This window comes from Callionymus lyra, chromosome 7 (assembly GCF_982586985.1).
Source record: "Callionymus lyra chromosome 7, fCalLyr1.hap1.1, whole genome shotgun sequence".
Classification (NCBI taxonomy): domain Eukaryota; kingdom Metazoa; phylum Chordata; class Actinopteri; order Syngnathiformes; family Callionymidae; genus Callionymus; species Callionymus lyra.
This window is the reverse complement of record NC_141824.1, coordinates 13,171,903-13,190,371: the sequence shown is the minus strand read 5'-3', so window position 1 is coordinate 13,190,371 and position 18,469 is coordinate 13,171,903. Positions and strand designations below refer to the sequence as shown.

The 18,469-nt window shown below is 37.3% G+C and overlaps 1 protein-coding gene across 2 annotated transcripts in view; it reads left to right on the top strand.

Moving 5' to 3' along the window:
• The window catches only part of bcas3 (BCAS3 microtubule associated cell migration factor), a 339,719-nt gene that overhangs the window by 131,130 nt on the left and 190,120 nt on the right, over positions 1-18,469 (top strand). The window lies entirely within an intron of this gene.

Below are 18,469 nucleotides of genomic sequence, written 5' to 3'. Positions count from 1 at the left end.
ATCTGCACACTATGTCTGTGTTTGTGTTAGTGTGAGTGTGTGTGTGTGTGTGTGTGTGTAAGGGATCAGCAGGTGTGCAACCAAGCAGGGAATGTGTTAACTTAAAAAAAGAAAAGATGGTTTTATTTTCTTTCCAGAAGATAAATATCCCATAACATCTTTTTCTCAGAGCTTTATTTTGCTCGGGGATCAGCAAGAACCGTCAACCGAACATGTACACACTCCATAAACACACACTTGTGCCCCCCCACCCCCCCGCGGACACCTAAGGGTCTCGGCTGGTCATCAGGAAATGAAAGGATCATTTAGCTTAGAGGAAGATGAGAGGATTGACGAAAAGGGAAGAGATAAAACAGGAGGGGGTGTCTGAACTATTACTTTTCTGGAAAAAAAAAAAGTATTTCTGAACTTTCAAACTTCCCGAGTCTTGTAATCAAACTGTTGTGTGACAATACTACTGATGATGGAACCACATGTATAGTGTACTTCATACTTATTAGTATCTTATTGAGTCTAAAAAGTAAAGAAGAACCTTATATTAAAATGATTTGGGATCTATAGAAAAACTTCTCTGAAACTTTCTGAAATCTCTTAAACTGATGGTGATCACTTTAGTTGTTTGTGTGGTAAACGTACCTCAAATCAAAGCTGGTATCATCGTACCGTGAACGATATACATTAAACAACTTACTAAAATCGTTAATCACAAATCTGCAATGATATTTAATCAAAGAAACATGTATATATTTCAGCAAACCTTTCATCTTCATATTAGCGTCTTAAACTTGTGTACAATATAATACTGTATACAGTTTTCCTTTCACTCGCAGTTCACCTTCCATACACTCACCTATTTAACGTAAAGGGAGGCACTAACTACTGCGTCCACCTTAGTTAAGGGGGCCAACGAAACTCCCATGATGCCTTTCAATACACTGCTCTATTCAGTGACTGCTGATTGGTCGCTACTATACTGGATTTAAATGTGAGGTCTGTGTCGAAAGTAATTAAGAACTGTGATTAGTTGGCTGGGCGGCAAAGCATTAAGAGAGGTTTTACTAAGTTACTTAATTTGTGTAAAAAAAAATGTTTGTCGTTTTTTAAATTTTCGAGATGACAATAAGCATTTCCGGAACTGAGCTTTTCAAAATAAGAGACTACCGTCAACTAAAGTAACATAATCTAAGCATTTAATGTTGAATCCTTCACACAAGAGTACAAGAGCATTATGGTTATTTTGCCAAAGTCATTGTTGTTTCCTGAAGATTTTAAATTTAAAAAGACAAAGAGACATCCACATCCGTCTGTCCGTCCGTCCGTCCGTCCGTCCGTCCATCCATCCATCCATCCATCCATCCATCCATCCATCCATCCATCCATCCATCCATCCATCCATCCATCCATCCATCCATCCATCCATCCATCCATCCATCCATCCATCCATCCATCCATCCATCCATCCATCCATCCATCCATCCATCCATCCATCCATCCATCCATCCATCCATCTACCCATACATAGATCCATCCATCCATCCATCCATCCATCCATCTATCCATACATAGATCCATACATCCATCCATACATCTATACATGCACATCCACATCCAAATCTACATCCACATCCAGATCCACATCCAGATCCACATCTATCCATCAACCACACCACATCCATCATACCATCCTACCACCCATCCATCCTAACATCAATAAACCACACCACTTCCGTCATACCATCCTACCACCCATCCATCCTTTAATTCATCCATCATCCATCGTCCATCATCCATCATCCACAAAGTAACAAGTCAATGATGGTTCCTACACCAAAGACCTGGTCCTGCCATTGTTGTTGTTTCCTGAAGACTTAAATGATGCAGACAAAGCGACAAATGGAGCCGATAACACAATCATTTAGACACTTGTTTTTGAAATAGTGTGACGTTGAGTGCGAGCGCGTGTGTCGGGTCCGTGTGGTGTGACTTGGCAAACGGCAAAGAGAGGACATGGACGGATCCCACCGGGCGTCGGAGCCTCATGTGTCTCTGCAAGCATCGGTCCTACACCTGGTGTCGTACGTGTCCATGTGTATGTGTATGTGTGTGTGTGTGTTTGTGTTTGCATGTGTGTGTGTGTGCGTTCCCGTTTGTGCCCTATTTAACTAATTCCTGTGTGAAACTGCGCCAAGTGTTAGCAAGTTTTCCGTCACACTAGCACGGGTCTGGTATGACGTGAGTTCAGGGTCCTTCGGACTAGAAAACCGTGTTTGTTCTCCACACAGTTGTTTGTGTGCGTTCACACATTAGCCGTCCGATAGCGACATGTCTGAGTCGCCGTGTGTTTTGCAATCCTGTGAACGTGTGAAAAGTGTGCGTTTGTGCCCACGGTTGCGTCGTCGGCGGAGTAGCTCGCATTAGCTCTGTAACCAACCTAGTTTGACACCTTTACGTCCAGACTAGACATCAGCTGCCGGGCCCTGGTGCGTCCACGACCTGCTAGTGCTCGTGTGAACGCTCCGCTGCTCCCGCTCATGCTCACTTAGGTGTGTGTCACCGAGAAGGTGTGTGTGCGTGCGTGACTGCATGCATTTGTGCGCTTGTTTTTAAGCACTTTCCATGCAATTGATTTGATTCTTCGCTTGTTTTTTTTTGTGTTTAGAGCTACACCTTTTGTGTGCGTGGTGGTGTTATTTAGCACGCGAGCGAGCGCGTCAGACGCACACAAGTATGATTGTGTGTGTGTGTGTGTCACGCCACGTCGAGGCGGCGGCGAAACAGTGTTGGCAGGTCGATGTGACGCCGTGTCACCTCCGTAGACGCCGAGTTCGCCGCGACGGCTAATCTGCCGCTACAGCGTTGTTGCGTCTGTGGAACCCTAGACACAAGTGCTACCATCAAGTGTGTTTGTGTGTCGATGTGTGTGTGTGTGTGTGTATGTTGTGGCCTATATTTGCCATCAGAACATTTGATGGTAAACATGAATCAGACCCGCACTGAACACACACTCACAAATACATGACCCAACTGTGGCCCTGCACTTCCATTTGATTAAAGGTCCTTTTGTCAAGACACACACACACACACACACACAGACACACACACACTGCTGGCAATCATTAGAGTATATAGAGTGCCTGCAGGCAGCGAGGGCCTTTTAGCTGAAACCATCTCTTTCTTTCTGGTGCTGTCTCGGGGGCTCGGACCGAGGTGCCACTTAGCCGCCACTGTCACATACTGTACGTTTGCTAGATATTTCTACGATTGGGAAAATACACTTTTAATTGATAGTAAATACTTTTTTTGGGTGATGTTTTCTACTAATACTAGGACTTAACTGAACACTTTGTATATATATTCAAGGCAAAATTAAATGCAAATGAACAGTAAATAAATAAATACATGTTATTTCTTAGGGGTTACAGGGTTTCTTCAAAAGTCTTCAAATTCATTAAGTTCTTGAGTAAAAAAAACAAGGCCTTTATTAGCTTTAAATGTCTGGAATAAAGTTTTAAAACGACGAGTGGGATAGTATGTTAGATTACATTTGGAAGTATAAATTGTAAAATGTATCTATTTTGAAATGAGAATTATTTGTCAAACCAACATTCTTTTCATGGCTGAACACATTGTATTTTGTGCAGTATTTAAACAATATAATAATAAGTACGTCCGCATGATGAAAGGAACGTTTTTGAGTTGACTAAAAAGTCATGTTTGATTTATGTTAAAATAAACATTGGGTGGAAAGTTGTCCCTAAATGTAATTGTGGTTATGTTGGTTTTAATTTAATTTCAAATGGCATTAAAAAGTCTTGAACTGAACTCGCCTTAAGCTGTAGAAACCATGATTTATGAGAACTTGATAGCCTTCACAAGTTGGATGAAAATATCGTAGCTCTTTCAAGTGAAAACTACTTAAGAATTCTTGTTATATTTCATTTTTATAAAGATGATATTGATTGTGGATATGAAGCACCAAAGCCTAGCACTTAAAAAAGTGTTTATCTGAGGCAACCTTTTTAAAAAAACCTATATATTTTTTTTAATCCTGAATGAACGGCGAAAGTAAGTGAATTTGAGTTTCGTAAGAAGAACCGAAAGATGATCGGCCTTTTTAGCCGCTGCCGCTGGACTTCACTGGTCATCTGGTGGCTGTTTAATGGGAAATATGTTTGGAAGTTCTGTTGATATGCAACAAAGTTAACGTTGTGGCAACAGGGACAAGGAGCCCACTGTGAGGCCTCCACAACACAACCAGAGAGAGTGTCTGTTGTGGTGAGCGACTCCGTTGCTGTTGTCGACACCGAAGGAAACAACCTTCTCAACAGCTCAGATCTTGTAAAAGTGAACAGCGGTTCAAATAATGATCTTTCGGCATCACATGCGACGTCTGTTTACTGTAGTATGTACTGATTTATTTATATAATTATTATATTTATTTACTATCATTATGTCCTTTATTATTTCTGTATTATTATTAATACTCATTCATTCATTTTTTGTGCCGATTGTTCCCTGATTAATAATAACATTTATTTGTATTCTTATTATTTTAATATTTGTTATTATTATTATTACTATTCTTATCTATGTATTTTTATTAATATTAATTCATTCATTTTCTGTGTCGATTGTTCCCTTATTAATAATAACTGTATTTAGTTTTGTATTATTATTTTTAATATTTATTGTTATTATCATTATTACTATTGTTATCTATGTATTATTATTAACACTGTCATAATTTGATTTGTTAATATAATTTTTTATTATTGCATTTATTAGTCTTGTCATTATTATTAGAGTCATCTTCATCCTTATAGTTTTAGTATTGTTATTATTATATTAATTATTGTTGTTATTATTATTACTGTATTTTAAGTATTTGTCTTATTTATTATTTGTAATATTGCAATTTATAATTATATATTTATTATATATTTTTTACTTTTATTTTGTCGTCTCACTGGGTTTTAAGTAAAAACCCATGGAATGACAACGATATCGTTGAATCCTTGAAAGTATTGAGATCAGTGTTGGGCTAAAACGTTTCTTTAGGGGCCACGTTATTCACTGTTTAATTTTTTTAGGGGCCGCCAAGAAGAAAAAAAAGCCTTAATATGAAAGTAACAAGGACAAAATAACAGAAAGATCAAACGTTATTTTTTATTCTATGTACAAAATGTAATACATATTTCATTTTAAAATATGATATGAAGAATTTTATGGATAACAAATTAATAATAAATTATTATTATTTGAAAATAGTTTTGTCTTTGCCCTCCAATAGTCTATATAATGTTCATGTGATGCAGAAGTGAATGAAGAAAAATACTTCCACAACATGTTCGAGGGCTTGTGTGGTCGCCTTCAGACACACAAGTCATGAACCTCCAAATGAACACTAGTGACCCCGACGGTGTTTTTGGGCCAGTTAAAGCCCCCCCCCTCAACCCCCCGCAGTCAAGCACACATAAAGCAACCTGACCTCTTTATTGCTCGACCATATTGTTCATCTGACAGTCTCTTGTGTGAATAGACACTCGATTAGCCATGTCTGATTTCCTCGACCCACCACCGACCAACCAAACCCTCTATTATCCCGCGAGTGTGTCGCTCATATTTTACGGGCATAAAGAGCAAGTCTGTGGGGTCAGTAGGCCCGCCGCACCTCACACCCCGACCCCAGACATTGAGTCTGACACATCATGCACAGAGAGACGTCATTCTTCCACGGACGGTCCCTGAGAGGCATATGGAGCGTGACTAATGGCTTCATAAAGACACACACTGTACATACGTTATTTTGTCAGTCGCCCGCCATTGTGTCCGCGGTGTTACTTTGTTGCAGCAGATGTGCCTCCAGACGTGCATGTGCCCCAAATGTTTGTGTCGCCCCCACAAAGTGCACCGCAGCAGCATTCTTGTAAAACAAAAGGTTCAACTGTGACAACAACTTGACTGCATTGACAATACAAGTAGGCTGGCATTCATTCCTTTTCTCTAAAGCTTATTACATTAAGAGGGTCGTGGGGGGGTCAGGGGGGGTGGAGGCTATCCCAGTTTCTTTGGGCGGGAGGCGGGGGACACCCTGGACAGGAGGCCAGTGTGTCGCAGGGTCACAAACACACACATACCTACAGACAATTTCCACAAGTTCCCAATCAACCTCTGTATGTTTTTGGACCGATTGTATAGTGCTTTGCCGCCCAGCCAACCAATCTCAGCTTTTGATCACTTTTGACATAGCAACATACAATAAATATAGATTTTAACAACAGTACTGTATCGACCAATCATTCGTTACTAAAAAGAGCAGTGTGTAGAAGGGCATCATGGGAGATCACTGTTTTTTGTTGGCACCATAAGTAAGGTGGGTGCGGTGAGTACTGCCTTAGGTATGTCGTTGTATCATAGGTCATTTGCTGTTTATTGTTTTTTGTTTGTAACAGTGTGAACAAATACAAGTAGCTTTTGTCGTTACTGATTGAAATATATTTAAATACATAGTACCCTGGCGATACACCAAAAGACTTCAGAAAATATTTTGTATCTATTTTATTCACATTGCGTATCGGCTCTGATGTTGGTAAGAAGGTTCAGGCAGGAGATGAGTTATAAAAGTAAAGAGTCCACCCAGTGAATTGACAAAATAAAACGACGTATACCTGCATGTCAAATACTCAGACATTAAATTAATTTTAAGTTCACAACAGGCTGACATCCATCCCTCCCTCACTGGCGCCATCTTCCTGATCCAATGAAATATTTTAGTGCTCAATGGGCGGAGCTTATGACAAAGAAAGTGGCCAATTGGTCTAATTTCCTAACTTGTCGGTCCAATCATCTGGGACCTTTGCAAACCTGTTTTTTTGTGTTTGTGTAGTGTCAATAAAGTTCTAAATTAACTTAAATGAACCAAGTTCAATTTGACAAGAATCATTTGTTTACGTGAACTGATGGCGTTTGAATCTCGTCTCTCTCTCGACACATCTGTTGTCCCTGTTGTTTGGGCTGAACCACCGATTGTCTGTTATCAACTAAGTTTACAACACGATGGAACGTGTTTTAATGAGAGATTTTATATTTCATGTTTTGGAGAAGGACAGGATTCGGAAGACGAAAGTAAACAAAGCCAAAATAAGGTCGTAAGGTCCGACATTTTCAGCCTGATATTTCCGGAAAAGTTGACCTTCTTACCGTCCATTAGGTTGATAAGGATTTCCAGTAAAAATGAACAGATACATTGAATTTCAGGCTGATCTGGATACATTTTTAGGTCTTTTAAATATATATTTCACTGTAAAAACATGAATCAAGAATTACACTAGCTCTTTGTCTCAAATTGTACTTACTTTTTTTGAATTATTATGTTTGAAATTTGGCCGTTGGATACAATTTCAACATATCCGAGTCAATATTTGGAGACGGCGACAACTTTTCTCGCCAAATTGCCTTTCTATCCATAAGTTTCCGCAGCAAATACATCCACAATCGTTACCGTGTTCTCACAGCAAAATCCTTCCACGGATTCAATATCAACTTTGATCCACTAATTTTCTGGAACCATTCTAAGATGTTGTTTTTCTCTCCTGAAGAGACCTCGCCACTCTTTAACTCTCCACTTCCCCTTGTCCTGTAACAAATACTCCCACATAAATATCGGCTGCTGTGTACGCCGGGCCGGGCCTCTTTGATGTGGTGCGGTCCAGGCCACGCTCGGGTTTTTTGCTCCGGCTTCTCCGGAGACGCGAGGATGGAGTCGCTCATTAGTCGGAACAAGGGGCTGGAGAAAATTCTTGGAACGAGTTATGTCAAAAAAAAAAGCCTGTGACTTAATAAAGAGATTTGCTTGAAGTATCCTGGGATAAGTGTCTCCTACTTGATTCACTTTTCCCTGCTCGTATCTTCTGGTGAACCCTGACACTGGCCTTGACAGTTCCCTGGACTTCTTCAGAAGTTCAGCCCGATGAGTGATTTTGATCTGTGTTGCCCCGATGTCTGGCTGTCGCCTCTAAGAGATTTAGGAGAGACAGAGATTTTCTCCACAGAAGCCTTTTTTTTTTTCTCCTTTTTTCCTTCTCGTTTCATTATTTAATGTTGCCCGCCAGATGTTTTTTTTTTTAATTCTGTGACCTATAAAGATGTTTAAGATAAGATAAGAGAAATAGATCATAGATGACTACAATTAAGCAGAGACTTGCAATAAGATTTCAATTTTTTTTTCTCCTTTGATCGATGCTCTTTGCACTTTGTTCTTTTCATTTGCACTTTTTTAAAACTGTTTTTGCACTTTGTTCTTTTTCTTGCATTCATGAAACGTCTGTACCTTTTATCGTCGCCCATGAACTAGAAAACCTAATTTCCCAACGGAGATCTTCAGAGGGATTAATGAAGTCCATCTAATCTAATCTAATCCAACTGACATCAAAGGAAATACATTAGTTTGGGAAAGAAAAACCAGAAGATCTTTAAGATCAAGTGAAAAGTGGCATCAGAATGTTAAATATTTAAAATTGTAAAATGTTGAAATTTAAAATCTTTGTTGAGAATTGTTTTAAGCATGTAAATTATATTGGATTCATTTCTTAATTTTAATTTTGAAAGATTCAACTTTTTTTGTGTTATTAAATAATTGATTATTTATTAATAATCATTTATTCATATTTTTTAATATTTTCGAAATGAATATTTTTTCTTCTTTTTTGTTTAATTTACTAATTCCAATAATGATTAAATAAAAAAAAAACTAGGTTAAATTTAAACAATTTAATTTATTATATATATTTTTTTGCTGAATGTTGAATTACAAAATGTAATATTTTCAAAATCAATAGTAATTTTTCTCAATTTAATCATTATTTATTTTGATTTTTTTTCTTTTACATTCAATACAAACAATATTGTTATAATAGTCCAGACAATAGCAAAAAGATTAAAAAACAAATTAATTGTGTCACTTATCGACGTCACTTGATCATCTGTGTGTCACGTGATTGGCTGAAAGTTCGATCCTGTAGCTCTGTGCTCGTTTGGTATTGTCTGGTGGGATTATTACGCTATATTGTATATTGAATTTTTCTTATTTATTTTTTTTAATTCATTATTTTTGAAAGTTAAATTATTCAGCGTCCTTAAAATAAATAAATAAATTCAAATTTAACCTTTTTTTTTTAATATAAACAATTATTTAATTCAATTATTAAAAAATAAAAACAATCCTTAAAAAACAACGACAAAATTTCAATTAAAAAAATAAAGGTTTCAACATTCAACCCTTGAATATTCTGATGACATACTTCCATACGAGGGTCTTGCACGACCAAGTGAACAAAACATTCGTAACCGAGCCAACGTGACACATGCTCTGATTAATGTGGACGTCACACAATCAGAAGACACGTCCACAGGTCTTGTGTGTCTCTCTGTCTGTGTGTTTGTTTGTCCGAGTGTGTGTTTGTGCTGGTGTGTTTCACGGCGGCCCCACCAGGCCCATCGGGGGCACCAGTCCAGGAGCCTGGCGTCCGGTCCCTCGTCATCCCACATCACTGTCACAGAGCTGTTAATTAGGGGCACATTTGCTGCTGCATTAGGGGAAATGTCATCAGCAACACACACATGTACACACACACACACACACATTTGATTGTGTGTCACTACAGTTCATTTGATATTTACAGCATCATTTCGGTTTACATTTTCTCAGTAGAGGCGAAGCAATATTGATACACTGAAATATTGCAATGTTTTTTAACGATACTATATTGAAACTACACTTTATTGTTTATTGTATGTTTATCATATGTATTTAATGGTTTATATGTCGAGATATTTTGTATACCATGAATTATTTACAATTTACATGGCAAAATTCTGAAGTGAAGTATGATCCCAGCGACGACTGGGAACGAGAGGATACAGTCGACTCCATCAGCTTTCAAAGTTGTGTTGTGTTTGTTAGTGCCTATATTATTTACCACTATTTAAAATTATCAATAGTCAAGTTCAGCTTTTACATTTAATACTTTAATAAATAACAGATATATTGCGATAGTTTTTTCACGACACTGTATCGATATGCGACAGATATTAGGCTTTTAATTCTTTTTTTTTTTTTTAAAACATTGTTATTTAATGTTTTACAGTTCAATTAGGTGTTTATATATATATATATATATATATATATATATATTTTTTTTTTATTTACAGTTAACTGCGTTTGTTCCTTTTTGTGTTGCAATTAAACTCCCGGCTGCTAGATGGCAGCTGTCATTACGTCCTCTGCAGTTAAAGAAACAATCAAATCCTGCAAAATCCCGGCGATGACTGAGGACGAGAGGATACAGTGACTCCAGCAGCTTTTAAAGCTAATGTTTGGACATATTTTGGTTCCAAAACCAGTTAAAAACGGTTACAACTTCGTCAAGAGTCATGTGGTCTGTAAATTCTGCAACACTCAAGTACTCGACAATACTACAAATATACACATAACCCATACTTTTTAGTCATGTTACTACATCTGTATCTACATTTATAAACACAATGATATGCTTGAGTTCAGAGAAAAATTGAAAGACTTAACAGAAAGATTTTAAAGATATATAAAGGTGAAGTCAGTCAAATTGAAATGAATATTTCTGTTTTCACGACACATGCATGTGTGTGTATTTGTATTTGATTTTTACACATTTGATCCAGAGTGAAAAACCTACTTGATGAGTCAAAAGGTCATGAACTCACTCACTGTAGTGTCAGCAGCTCTTGATCATTTTCACGTCTACGAAGTCAAAGACATTTTCAATTGCAATCTTCAATCCTTAGTAATAACTAATAAAAGAAATGTTGCTCAAACTTCTCGGACTAATGACGTGAGCTGATGCAGATCCAACGCAAACACAGCTTTTCAAACCCGGACTATATTTTTGAAAGAAAAAAAGAAATCAAAGGATTTCGACAAAATTCCTCGTAGGTGTGTCGCCGAGGACTGTTCCAATACAAACCATAACAACGTGTTTATACGTCCTAAAAAAAACAAGAATACACAGCGGCGTTTAGCCAAAAAACATGTCTGAAAAATTGACTATTACGTATATTTTAATAAAGACCACCCAAAACTACATACAATAACTAGCGTTGCCTGGGACTTTTCTATAACATTGAAAAACACCAAAAATATTTGAAATGAAACTGACCATAAAAGTAGTTTAATCTCTTTAATCCCTGTAAAATTTTTAAAGGTACTTAAAAAGTTTATAGCGTCATTTCTCGGACGATCCCGACAGATTCCGAAAAATGTTGTGGAAGATGCTAACGGCTAAAATGTGGCTAAAAACCTCATAACTATCTAAATGTTTGAGCTACGGAGCGCTTGTTTAGTTTAAAACATTTAATGGAAGGAGATAAATTGACACTAATAATAACGTAGTAGTTAGCGAACAACCGCATTCGGCCTTCGCGGACGAAAAGTCAGGTTTAGTCCCGACATAGAGAAGTTCATGGCGGCCATTTTGACTCAAGTGACTCAAGTTTAAACATTGTAGTTATTGAACAGTAGCATAAATAAATCATCATGAAGTATACCATAAGTTAAGTACTTAAAAACAGTTGTAGAAGCAGGAAAAGTAACTTGACCTTTAATTTAAACCAACCAGAGTGAAAGCAAAGTGACGATAAACGTTGAACTGATGAGGCTAAACATGCTAACAACCAGAAGAACTCGCTGGTGAATCTAATTTTTATTTATTTATGGCAGCTTTAATTTATGTCCAAGTGACCATTTTAAGACTGTAGAGAATGTCAATTACAAATATAAAATTGTATAACAACATTTTCTTATAAAAAAAAAACACTAAAACAAAGTGACGTTGCTAAGTGTCGATGCTAGCTCCTAAAATGAAAAAAAAACTACAATTTATGTTGTTGAAAAAGTGCTTAGTTTTGCTATAAAATGGTAGAAATATAGATATTTGAACTATTTTAAAGCTGTGAATAAGCGAACTCGTGGTATGATGTCACGTCTGTTCACTTCCCTTAACATGTGACGCGTATTTGAGTTCATTAGCGATAAAACAAGAGTGTTGCTGTAGCAGAAACCACTTTATCTGATCCTGATGTCCTCGTTCGCGTCTCTCCGGCTTCCATCCGACGGAGGACGCGGCGTAATGAGAAGCAGATGCAGCAGGAACTCGGGGAGTCGGATTGTTATTTCAGTCCACTGCGCCGCCACTTTAAGGCCCCTGTTATTTTCCTCCCAGGTCTTTCCTCCACATCCACTCGCTAATTCTTCATCTTAACTCGACATGGCACCCCTTAATATTTGAATATGTTCCTGCGATCACGACAAGTCGAGCTGCTTCCCCTTTTCACAACACGCTGTCGGGGACGTTATTGAGCGCCGCACCGTTGTTATGGTAGAGAATAGAAACATTAGTCGGGAAAGTTTGGAAAAAAGTTAGTATCTGTTTGAAAAATGACTTTATTTCCAACAGTATCAAACGGATTTAATATTTGTAGCACGACATTTGATATTTAGATACTTAACTTGACATTTATTGTGGGTTAACTTTAAAAAAACACAAAAGAAGCGAGTCAGAATAAACATAAACGTTTCTGCAGTCATGAAGAATTACATCGGTTTACTTTAAAGACAGCTTTTTATTTTATTTATTATTTAATTAAAAAAATATCCTTTAAAAAAATGCTCCAATTTGTTTAAAATGCTTTTATTTAATTAGAGTATTTTTTTTGTTTTGGGCAAATATTATTGTTATGGAATTGTTGTCTACATTATTCCATTAAAAAAATAGGTTCAATAAATATTTTCATGTTTTTGATTAAAATAAAATAAAAATATATTTACATATATTTATATTATAATATTTATTTATATTATATGTTTAATTATTCAATTATTTGCAATAATAATAAAGTTTATTAATAGTGGGCTGGTGCTTGTTATATTATTGAAGTAATTTTTTTATTTAACTCATTATTATATTTAAATGTTTTTTGTGAGATTGATTTAACTTTTTTTTTTAGTTAAAGCAAGTTTTTTTGTTGAATTATATTTTTGTGATCGAAACAACTTTTTTATTAAATACATACTTTTTTATAGATTTTTTTAATTTTTTATTGTTCTTGCGATTAAAGCAACTTTAAAGAAAAAATGTTTTTTATAGAAAACGATTTTCTATTGATTGAAGCAAAAAAAATGTAATCAACTTATTCTTATTTAATAAACTTTTTTATTGGAAAAAATGTTTTTATTTCGATTAAAACATCTTACTTTATTTAATCAACTTTTTTTATTTAACTATTTTAATGTTTAGTTTTTTTTATTGAAGATGGTTTTATTGTTGTTGTAAAAAAGGAAAAACACAAATGCTTTCCATCAATCTGACAAACACACTATATAGATAATCTTGATCCATTTTTATTATCAACGATACAAACGATTATCTGTATTTATTTAATAAGTCATTGAAGACCCAGAAGAGACGTGTCCAGCAGCTGGACCAGGCTCTGGGACCAGATCCTCCAGACGTCGTGAGGACGACGGAGCCGCAGACGAAGGGTCAGAGCGAGTGTGTGAGTTCAACAAGAAGACAAACACACTTTATTGATCCTCCCGCGAGGAAATTCAGTTTGTCGTCCGAGCAGCAGCTACTCAAGGGCGGCGCTCGCAGCAATTAGAGTCTCGCTCCAGGACACGACAGCTACATGTCTGGAGCCGGGATTTGAACCAGCAACCTAACATGTGATTTACGCGGGACCGCCATGATCCTGGACCACATCAGAGGATCTTGTAGAATAACTACAACGTGTCAGATGTTGTTGTGGCTCGAAATGAACTGAGAACAACACAGACCATAGATGGATGGATGGAAGATAGATAGATGGATGGATGGATGGATTAGTATAGAAAAGGTTGGATTTGTTTTGATGAAATAACTTAATTTAATAGTATAATTTATTTACAGTTTTGAAAGGTTTAATTGGTTTTGCGTTAAAGATTTGATAGAAAAAATATTGATCGAACTAATAGCAATATAAGAGAATTTTTTTGGGTCCATTTTAATTTTAAATAAAAGGCTATTTTTATTATTATTATTATAATATTTGTTTTAGAGTTTTTTGAATAATATAAATGATTAGTTTCCAGATTATTAATATTTTAATTCTTTTTACATTCTCTATCTATAATATTCTTCTTCTATAATCTATCCATCTCTATGCGCAAAAAAATAAATGTATTTATTTTTAAAATATGTTTTTAGTCAAGTATATAAAAAAAAGAAAGGCAACTTTTTAAACATAAAAAATATAAATAGAAAATATCGAATGGAAAATAAAGCCATTAATACTGAAATGATAGAATTTAAATGAATAAAAAGACAAATAATTAAAAACAAACAATTGAAAAAAAAAATGCTAAGGTTAAATCCTGCTCACTTTTAAACAAGCTTCACAAACACCTTAAAGGGCAAAGGTCATACAAGAAATGCATTCAAACATCATGCGTGTGTTTCTCAGAATCATACGAATGTTTTCGATGAATATTCAGCAGCTCTGGTCTCGGTCCGACCCGGTCGTACAGAAACACGTGGAGTGTGTGGAACGGTCCGGGGCTACATGACAAATGTTGCGCCTCAATCTCCTCCCATTAGTCCGACATATACGTCTCCAGCCGCGGTACTTCCAGATCATCTCCTTTTACAAGGAGAGGCCATTATATAATTACCTGCCGTCATTGAGATGACATCCTGAGCAGCACTGCCGGCTCCAGCCATGTTAATTAATAATCAGTCCCCGGAGGTTTCTCTGCTTTCTCTGTAGTGGAGAAACAGAACATGCAGACCTGGACCCTTCAGGGACGAGAAGAAGAAGAACAAAAAAATATATATATTTAAAGCTCGGAATCTTTGTCAAATTCTGACCTCTTGTGTGTTTTTTTTACCCCTGATTATTTTCTGTCGCACATTTTCATTGGCTTGTGTACATTTCACTTCAGGTTTTTTTTTTTCTTTTAAGCTCAAGTTAGGACTAAATCTAACGCACTAGTCCATGGGTTTACTTCCGGAACTCCGATTTCCTCCCAAAGTCCAAAAACAAACAGAGGTTGATTGAGAACTTTTTTTCGTAGTTGTGAGTCTGCGAATGGTTGTGTGTCGTCGTGTGATAAACTGGCGACCTGTTAACCTAGTCCCCCTGCCTTTCGCCCTGAGTAGCTGGGACAGACTCCAGGCCCCTGCCTCCCTGAGAAGAGAATCAGCGTTAAATAAAATAATAAATCAATGAATGGAAATAACTCTAAAATCTTCGCCCCTTTCTTGATGGCGTTTGAAAACCTTGTGGTTCTGATATTTATTTTGAAAGAATGCTGGACATGTGTTTGAACAATTTGTGTTTCTCTTTGACCTAATCTTAACTTCTAACAAATGTGCACACGTTTATCTACAATTTTTTTAAAACCACGACCTCTCTTCTGCGATTGGTTACTAGTCCAGGGTAGATTCTAACTACAAACCACACATCTTGGCTGATCCAATGCAAGCCGAGGGCCATCGGAACTGAGTCTGGTTCTGCTCTAGGTTTTCTGCCTGATCAAAGGAAGTTTTTTCCTGTTTTCTTTTGCTTATATTTTAGTTAAATTGTAAACTCTTAGGATACTTAGGATTACTGTACGGATACCGGTGTAGGTACAATTTCGGTCCAGGGCACTTCCCACGTGATCAAGACAAACGCAAACATCATTTTAAAATATTTTTTTTATGAGTGAACAGAAATCAAAGACACAAATCCAAAAGACACTTTATACCAACATTAAACACAGTCATGCTGACAAATCGACCATCTTTGTCAATCGGATAAATTCCCAAGCAACCTTCCGTCAGTCACTTCCTAACGCCCTTTAAAACCGTATAGTTCAAAATATCCATTCAAGTGACTAAGAGGGGTTACCAAATAGTTTTTGTTTTATAATTAGAACAAATATCTGTTTAAATGTATTGATGACTCGTCAGTTTAATGAGTGGATTGAGACACGGTTCAGCCAATCAGGATCGTCGTCCCTTGTATCCCGGACACATTCCGTTGGGATGAAAGTCACATGCGTGTTTTTCCCTAATATACCTGTTTAATGTTTGTACATAGTGTCATTTGATCGCTTCGTTTACTGATATACAAAGTTTTTTAAAAAGACGTTGTGTATGTTGTGCAACGAAATGTACATGGTGGAACAAAAAGGTACTTACGATGGGCCAGGTTTGGCCCCTGGACCTTAAAGTAATAGTTCACCCAAAATTCAAACTTCACTCATTTTCTACTCACCCTCTATGTCGAGTAAGTGTTGAGATTATTTTCAGAGTAATCTGTTCTTTTTTAAAGTTAAAGACAAGAAATGTTTGTTCATTTTAATGTAGCGACTGGAGCTCAGTTGTCTTTATCTTCGTCCAAATCGACACTTTAAAAACATCCAAATACCTCCATACAGCTCGCCTGTAACGTCAATATTTTAAACTTGTTTATAGCGGAAGATCCCAGGCTTATCAGTGTAAATGACGACTAGATGCATGACTGGGATCTTCCGCTACAAACAAGCTTTAATATACAGAATTACACAAGTTTTTTTCAGGTACAATTTCTCATGTCGAGGCTTCAATACGAGATGGACGTCACCGACGAGCAGTATGGAGGTATTTGGATGTTTTGATGTCTTTTTGGACGAAGACAACATTTTTTGTCTATTACTCTAAAAAGGAACAGATTACTTTAAAAATAATCCCAACCTTTCGTCGACATGAGGGCGAGTTATTTCATGGTCAGTCTCCTCCTTACATCAGTGATCTGATCCAGCCTTACACCCCAGCTCGGGCTCTGAGGTCTGTGGATCAGAATCTACTTATGGTTCCTCGCACACGGCTCAGGACCAGAGGAGAGAAATCTTTTCAGGCTGTTGCTCCTAAGCTTTGGAACGATCTTCCTCTCTCTTTGCGCTTGATGGATCTACTGACTCCTTTAAGAAACATCTTAAGACGTTTCTATTTGTTCAGGCTTTTCCTTGAATTTCTCGAACTCCTGTGTTGTTCTCAGTATTATCTTGATCTTTAAAGTATGTACTTTTTTGAGTATTGTTTTGATTGTCTAAGCGCTTTGTGACCCTGGTCTCGAAAAGCGCTATATAAATAAATATTACTTACTTACTTACTTACTTACTTATTTTGGTTGAACTATTGTTTCTTTATTGGAGCCGTCGTGTTCACCTGAAGCATCACGTCTTGAGATCCTCCTGTATTTTGAAGGCCTCGACACCGTCGACCTCACCTCGGCGTCACAGATGCCTTCACGGCGCCGCGCCGCGTTCCCTCTGATGAATCTTCTCCGGCTGCTTCGTCGTCATATTCCTTGATCAAAGCGGGTCGGCCACCCTCGCACATGCTCGCGGAGACGGACGAGCATTCCTGCAAACGACGCTTCCATGCCAGAGTCGAATTATGCTTTTGGCATTTTTAAGTGGCGCGAAAGGTTCAAATTAGAGGCAGGACTTTGAAGCTGTCGGAGCGTGCGGTCATAGCGCGGAGCCTCTCTTGATTTCAGCCTTCGTATCGCTGCCTCCCCGAAGAACACGCCGACATCAAAGATGGCTGGGACATGTGGACTGGTTCTTGTCACCAGACTCGTCCAAACACTCGGGGAATGTTGAATCGTTGGGTCGATATATTTGTGACCTGATGGAGGAACTCAACAACGTGTTTATGAATCCCAGCGACTAAACCCTCAACGCCATTAAATGTGCTTTTTTAAAGCAAATTTTGTTAAAGAAAAAAATAAGCCCGACTGAACGGAGGACCTCGTGTTTGTTTATTATGATTTGATTGACAGCAGAGAGACCACATGTGTCCCACGTTCATTTTAAATACGCATCATATTTATCCAGTTAGGAATCCACAGGCTCCGCTGCACATGACGAGAATCAAGATGATAAAAATCAAGTGTATTGGAGACAGAACCTGTTTATGGCCAGTGTTGTAAACACAAAACAGGATTTAATTTTGTTGTTTGTTTTCTTGTGGACAGTTCATAAAAGCATGAATGAAGTGAATTCATCAAATCAGGAACAGTGTTTACAAACAAACAAATAAGGTTTAAAAACAGAACCGAGGCAACAATCTAAGGCAGACTTGAATTAGTATCATTGTAAGACGTTTTATTTTGTTGTTGTTGTCGTTGCTGTTGTTGTTTTTGTTGTCCTTGATGTTGTTGTCGTTGTCGTTTTCTTCACTGCTGTCGATGTTAGCGTCGGCACTGTTGCGGCTGCCATTGTTGTCATCAGTGTTGTCGTTGTTGTCATCACTGTTGCTGCTGCCATTGTTGTCATCAGTGTTGTCGTTGTTGTCATCACTGTTGCTGCTGCCATTGTTGTCATCAGTGTTGTCGTTGTTGTCATCACTGTTGCTGCTGCCATTGTTGT